Genomic DNA, 8,319 nt, shown 5'->3' on the forward strand with positions numbered 1-8,319 from the left:
ATTAAATGTAGGACTGAAGATCATCAAGAAGAAGGGGTGGGTTAAAATTATATTTTTTGGGCCTCATATCCTTTTGTTCAAAAACCATGAACTAGACCATGTTACAACTTGCGAAAGACCTAATTGAAATAAGGTTTCTATTGAAAGCGTACTCAGCAAGGATTCATTAACCTAACTCCAAGATGGTTGTTAATCATTTGTATTGGTATCAATCCTGCATCATCTTTCACACTTTGAATAAACCAGTGATCCATTCACTGTATATCACATCATTTCAATAATGACGTTGATTTCAAAACTTGCATAAGTATTGCACTAAAATTACCATTTTTAAATAAACAATTTCATCTGCAAGGAATTCAATCATTCGTAGAGGACCCAAGTTGGGAACAACCATCTAAGGACCCTATTGATCAGGGGAAATCAATCAAAATATATTATGGTAAGGGGTAAATCCCTTAAAGAATCGGTTAATCAGGGGGATTCTACTTCGAGGTTCAAAACAGTAGGGAAAATAATCTCAAGGACGGATTATGGCAAGTTGCTTCCGAACGTCCTCTCAAGGAAAATCTCTCTATAGACCCAACAGACTGGGGAAAGGTACGGTAGAGAAGGATAAGTACTCTCCATACCTGTAAGTTTCCCAAGAGAGACGTTGTCGTGCATCAGCAACCATTGAGTTTGAAATGAGTGTCGAGAATTATGCTAGAACAATATCCTTTTGACGAGAAACTTATTGCAAGAACCCTTCTTAGTCTTAACCGTTCAAATAGTCAGAATATCCTCATGCATTATCATCAATCATGTTTTCATAAATTAGCATTACCCTTGCATCAGAGAATGCATCTCAAGAGTCCAACCTTGTTTGGAAAAGCATTACTAGTTCCCATCTAGTAGCCAGTCCAGTTCCCCTCTGGAGGCTTGATATTTCAAGTCAGTTCCAACCTTATAGCCTTTTGCCAGTTCCTGTCTGGTAGCTTAAGTCAAATCTAGTTCCCTTCTGGTGGCCTTATTTTAAATTTAGTTTCTGTCTGGAAGTTAAATCAATTCCAGTTCTCGTCTAGAAGTTAAAATTCAAACCCAATTCCCGTCTGGTAGCCAGTTCCCATCTGGAGGTTTAATATTTCAAACCCAACTCCCGTCTGGTAGTTATTTCATAGTTAGTTCCCGTATCGAAATTAATTTTCAAATCCAGTTCCCGTATGGTGATCATATTTCAAAGTCCAAAATTCATTTGGCAAACATGTCCATAACCTATTGCAAGTATTGGCCATACATATCATCGCATAAATCATTACCATGCATTAATCATGTTTCTTCACTCAAGCATATCATACAACGCATAAGCACATTGTACATCATGCACAAAGCATACATGTATAAACCTTAGTCAGTATTCATCGACATCTCAAGGAAGTCCAATTTAATCCGCAGCAGAATAAAGATTCAAGGGCTATTCTTATATAAGCCTTAAGGTATGTTGTAAGAACTGTTCAGAAGAGATGACATCAGTGGTGTTGATCTTCAAAACTAGTTTCTTCCCCATCAAGATGATTGATGTTTCCTAAATGAACTCTAGTGTCAATGGAAGTTCTTCTTGGTTTCCCTAGTAGATATCTCCCCACAGAGTTTGCTCTAGATTTTTCTCTAGTAAGGCTTCACGAGCTCCCCAGGCGAGTTTCATTTTAACAATATTCCTTAGAAAGGTAACCCCAACAACATTATTCTAAGCACATCTCTTAAAAATATGCGTCTAAGATAGATGTATTTTCACAAGGATATCTCAGTTTAAGAATCTTCCTAGTGAGTCTAATGGGAAAGAGTTCCCCTAATAGACAAGATACACTGAATACTCTAAGTACATCTCCAGCAAGTCTCCTGGGAATTTATTCCCCAGAGAGTCTTTTGCACATCTTCTACAAATTTTTCTTTTAGCCAAGAGTAGCTGGAGACGTTAGCTTCAACCAAGAGCAGTTGGATGCGATGATTTCAGCCAAGAACAACTGAATGCAATGGTTTCAGCCAAGAGCATGTGGATACATTATTTACATATATTGCTCTTCATCCAAGAGTAGCTGGATATTGTATTTGCATATATTTGATTTCAGCCAAGAGTAGCTAGAGGCGTTAGCTTCAACCAAGAGCAGTTGGATGTGATGATTTCAGCCAAGAGCAGCTGGATACAATGATTTCAGCCAAGAGCAACTGGATATATTGTTTGTATATATTGGTCTATAGCCAAGAGTAGTTGGATACTGTATTTCCAAAGATTTTCTTTTAGCCAAGAGTAGCTGGATGCAATAACTTCAACCAAGAGTAGTTGGATGTAATAATTTCAACCAAGAACAATTGAATGTAATGGTTTCATCCAAGAGCATTTGGATACATTATTTACATATATTTGTTTTCATCCAAGAGCAGTTGGATACTATATTTGCACAGATTTGCTTTCAGCAAAGAGTAACTGGATGCAATAACTCCAACCAAGAGTAGTTGAATGTGGTATTTTCAGCCAAAAGAAGTTGAATATGATAATTTCTTCCCCAAGAAAGTCTACCTTCAACAAAAAACGTTTGAAGAATAGTCGAATATGATAATTTGTAACATCCATACCTTGCAGAGTTGTCCAACATGTTCGCATGTTTATTGGGATCTACCGCCAGCAAGAGGCAGAAGAACGTGATTTTTCAATGCTAATGTACTGTCAGCCAAGAGCAGTTGAACATGCTTTTCTAATCCTCGAAGAAATCTAATGTCAGGCAAGAGCAGCTGAACATGATCCTATAGGAGTCTACTTCCAGTCAAGAGTAGCTGAATATGGCCTTCTAATCCCCAGAGAGATCTACCAATTATTGGAGAAATATTAACTCTTGAGTTACTATTAGCCTATCATATCTCCATAAAATTTGCATTCATTTCATGATTAAGGAGTCAAGAGTACTTCTTAATCTTAGTGTATTTTCATAGCTTCTGATGATTAAGAAGTTAAGAGTATTACTTAGTATCATAACATTCATTCATTCATTTGATGATTAAGAATTCAAGAGTATTTCTTAATCTTGCTGCATTCATTCATATTCATCTGATGATTAAAAAATCAAAAGCTTTTCTTAGTCTCAATGCATTTCATTCATAATCATATCATATCATTCTATTGCATAAAAGAATAAAATTTGGGTTCTGTTTGATATTTAAACTATCTTTCACCATGATAATCTGAAGACAAGAGTTCTTCATATTATCCAGTTAAATATGTTTAAATAGGGGCAATTTTCATATCCCTATTTTGTTCAGGTATTTTAATTTCATCTGTTTTTTAATCAGGTTTGCATTTTTGTGCCAAATTGGAATAATGTCACACTTTTTGCATCTTTGCATTGGTCCAACAATAATCTTTTCATTTTTGAACTATTTCATTTGTTTTATTTTTATTTTATTTTATTTCGCATTTTGATTTTTATCTTTTAGCATAAGCATCTTGGTTTACAAATTTCTGAAACAAAATTAAAAGTATTTCATTTTTACTCATATGTATCATTTCATACATTTTTGTTCACTTTTATTATAAATCAAATAAAGTCAAGTAAAAATGGAATAAGAGACAAAAGAATTCACAAAATTTCTTCATCTTTATCTTCCATCCCACATCATCATGCCATCACATACATTCATCATCACCTCATGTTATGCATCAGCTTAAAAGGAAAAAAAGGGTCAAACTAAAATTGCATAAAAAAGAAAGAAAATAATTACAAGATATCATTCATGCTACATCACCATATGATACATTCATACTATACCAAATTGTTCTCACGTGAAACACCAAAACCATAACAAACTTTCTCACACAATTACAAAAAATACCTCACCAAAACATCACCATTTCTCATTGACTTGTCCTCCACTCTTCTACACTCCCATAATTTATAGATCTCACACACTTTACACACTCACACACTTGAAAATCCTAACCTAATTCCTCCTATAAATCCTAATATAATTAGAGATGAAAGGAAGTCATAGTATACAAAGAAAACTCACCCAAAAATCAACATCAAGTCACCATTTCATAAGAAAATAATCATCACTTTACACCATTCACGGGCCACAAGATGAACAAACAAAGAAAATAAAAATGAATGCAAAGTAGAGAGTTTATCCTCAAATCTTCTTTTTCCCTTTGCCTCACCACAACCAAACTCCACCATTGATAACCTCGCGGTCGGAGAATGCATATTTTATGCGTTTTTCATCGTTGGAGGGCTTCCGAACCTCTGATTTTGGTTCCACAAAAACCCTTAGAAAATTAAAAGCTATACAATTCCCTAATAATCTCAAGTTAATTCATAATTTTAACTCAATTAAAACATCAAATCATTGATTTAAGGTTATGCCTACAACATTTGAAATTGCAACAATGGTGGAAAACACATCAAGTATCAAAATAGAAAAATCGGTCATGAATAGTGCATGAAATTCATCAATAATTATAGAAAATTATCATCACACATCACATATAATGAGAATTCATTCATATCATACACCATGTTAGAGGTTAAGGACTTCTCCACCCCATCCCTCATGCATAAGCCCTTATTGAAGGTTATTCTCCCCCTTACCTTGTGATTCAAGCAAAAGCAAGCAATCTCTATGGTTTCCTTTCCAAAAGCTCTAGCTCTCCTCTTGTTCTTCTTTTTACCCTAACTTTTTATCTCTTCTTGCCTCTTTGCCTCTTTTCACTTTTTGTACGTATTGATAAAACTCTTTCCTCTTAACTCTCTTTTTAAAATAAAAACCTAATTCCCTCATTAGGATATTCCTACTTTACCCTCACATTTTTTACTCAATTCCCCCCTTGTCCTCAATATCTCTATAAACTCCTATTTTCCCTTTATCTCATTATTTTATTTAAATAATTTAATTAAAATACTCTTTATTCTAATTATCAAGATTCTAAATAGTCTATATCAACTCCAACAAGTCACAACTTATCATCTATACCTCTATCTATAGGACATACACCCATACCCTCTTATTTATCTATTCACACATAATAACTAAATAAAACACATATAAATTACAAAGAATTCACAAATAACCTAACTAAAATAGTTTAATAAATTGTGCCTCTACCATCACAGTCTTAGAAAACATGTTTCATCACTAAAATCCAATCTAGGAAACTTGATACAAATGGAAAGGAACTTGAAAAATAGTTCAAACTTACTTGATGAAATAATAGAGGTTGGAGATATGAAAGAGATGAAGATTCCCTCAAAGAAGGTTGAAATTAAGGTTGAGGTTCTGAAGTTGGATCACATGTCACACCATCGTGGTCAACATATGGCACCCCATCATAATTAAAACAAGAAACAACCTTCATATGTCACCACTGTGGTATATATGGACATACAAGGTCATGTTGTTCCGAATGACTTTAGTTAAATATCAGAGGTCGCAAGGAAGACCATGCTAAGAAGAGGTGGAAATTCAATGCTTCATAATATAGCTTTAGAGCTCATACAAAACATAGAGTTTCCACGAAGAAATGGTGGTATCGTAATTATTAGGGTACCATGCTCGTGGCTAGAAATAAGACTGCTCAGGGCAATCAAGCAAAAGGAAGAATCAATGGCTCAGGGAAATTGGTAAATCTTGTTCAAGAAGAGGTTTCATCGAGAAAAGAATTATCTACCAATATGAAGCAACTGGGTGATCAAAGGAGGAATATGAACTTCGACAAGTCTGAGCAGTTAGTCAATAAAGGTAAATAAGTTATTTTGAAGAAGGTCATATCTGAGAAAAACTTCAATGGTTTGCAAGACCTCAGGATTGATAAAGTAGTTATGTATAAATAAGAAAGAACAACCAAGATGTCAGACAATATGTCTCAACTTCTTTCTCATAAGTCTAAATCATCTCATGTGGATTGGGTCATTAAAGGGAAGGTTGATGGTAAGGCTGAAGGTCCTCCCATTTTTGAACAACCTACAGTGGTTCAGAAGAAAAAGATGAATAAAAATAGTGGATATGACATAATTCCCTCTCGTGTGTCGAAATGTATGAATAACTAACAACATGATAAGATGGTTGGTGAAACATAAATTGGTGTGTTAAAGCCCTGTCATAAGGTGTATGTATCAGATAAATCTGATCTAGCTACTCTTATAAGTTTGAGTGAGGCTCCACTCAAGTCTAGACCTATGAGAAATCATCATGATATTCTAATTACTTATGGAAAAGACTCCTAGAAATTAAGATTAATTAGTCCATATGATGACAATAATATGCCAGACATTTTGTACAACATATTGACAAAGTCTCAAGTGCATAAGGAGAATTATCATATTCATGAAGATGTTGAGGGAAATGCAACCATTGATAATGATGGTATGATTTCTAACCTTGAATATACACTAGAAGATGTGAAGACACGGAATAAATGAGTGATGAGAAAGAATGAAAGTATTTTTCTGGATTGTCCTACTAAGATCATCTCAAAGGAATCACAACTATGCATGGCAACCGGGCGGGTCAGAGACGGTTTTTACCTCCCTTAAACCCAAACCCGAATCCCCAAGTAATCCTCGTTCCTCGCCCTAAACCCATCGGGAATGGATAATTAAAACTCAAACCCATCCCAAACGGATTCGAGTTTGGTTCGGGTATCTCCGTCCCGCCACTATCCATTTAGTGAAATCAATCTTTTAATAGAAATATTATTTTTTCCAAAATCAAATTATATTAGAAATAATAAAATAAAACAATTTACAAAATTCCATGCGTACAATTCAAATATTTTAAATGATAAATACAAATCAAAATGTTAAAACATTAACCACATATTTAATATTCTAAATTATCAAAACTAAGTAATAAAATACGTAATAAAATAAATGGGGAGGCTTCAGGGATGGGTTCAGGGTGGGTACTAGTATCCCCATTACCCGACCTTTCCCCATATTTTGTAATGGGAGAAAATACAAACTCGAACTCAAACCCAGTCAAAGCGGGTTTCCCCGTCAAACTCGGGGTGGGTTCGGGGGGTACCCGTGAGTATATGTTATGTTGTCATGCCTAATCATAACCTATGAATGATATGTTACCATAGAATTATGAAGAGAAAACTACATACATAGTTATTGTGATATTTGCTAATATGGACGTGGAAAGTACCCTCTTAAATTTCCATTGGAATGCCATTCTTGATCTCAATATAAGAGACTATGAGGATCTGATGACAAACACTATGGTGAAATGTAGGACAGTTCAGACAGTTCAATAAAGGCTGACTGAGCATGAGTGTAACATAACAGAAGATATTTACTATCTTCCTAATCTTCAAGAAGAGAAAATGAAGGGTTGCTCAAGTTATTCCAAAGAAAAAAGATACACAAGACTTTATAGGAATAATCATTTCCTCAAAGAGGAAAATGAAAATGTCACTCTAGATGTGCCATACATCATGAGTAACATGGTGGTAACTAAGTTCCATACTGAGAGAGAGAATGAGAAAACTGTTATTGATAACTGTGAAGAAACCATAATGCCTAAACCGGATGTTGAAGCAAATGCCTCTGTTAGGAGGTCTAATATCCAGAGAAGGATGCAGTTGTACCACAAAAGGATATGTCTTAAAAAGGAGATGACAAAAGAAGTTTTGACATTCAAGGAAATGCTACAGTTGCTGAAGGAAGTCTTTGTGACAAACAATGAGTTCATCATGTTAAATGACGAGTGTAATATAATGAGTACATCTAATATATTCTCCCCTATTGCCAACAACATAATATCTTGGGTCAACAAGGAACGAATTGATGTGATTGTATCTTCTGATAAAGTTGAACTCGGTATTGTAGGAAGCAATGCTAAGTAGTTCTTCTGTGTAAAGAAAATGGTAAAGTAGTCTAATATGGAACAGGATGCCATGACATCAGTCTGGAATATCCTATGAACTATAAATTGTTCAATAATTCCAAGTCAATAGAGTAGAAACCAACATATTGACATGTGTCATCACTTTATTAGGTCACTAGTTTAAAAAAAAGGTGAAAGCTCTTGAACACATGGCAACTGAAAAAGAGTTGGATAACAGTCTCACTAAGGCATTAATGGACACTTTTCATGTTCACTCGTGTAAGAATTAAGAGCAGTTAATTCTAGGCAGGTGTGAAGTGGAGTTTATCACTCACTAGGTTTATGTTACACATGAATCAATACATAATTTTCTTGTTTCTATACCTTATTTTATATGGACCAACGTAACAAACAAGAATTTAGTCTTCTGCAATTTTTCTCTTGCAACCTTCACATCTACAT

This window comes from Lathyrus oleraceus, chromosome 5, assembly GCF_024323335.1.
Source record: "Lathyrus oleraceus cultivar Zhongwan6 chromosome 5, CAAS_Psat_ZW6_1.0, whole genome shotgun sequence".
Taxonomy (NCBI): Eukaryota; Viridiplantae; Streptophyta; class Magnoliopsida; order Fabales; family Fabaceae; genus Lathyrus; species Lathyrus oleraceus.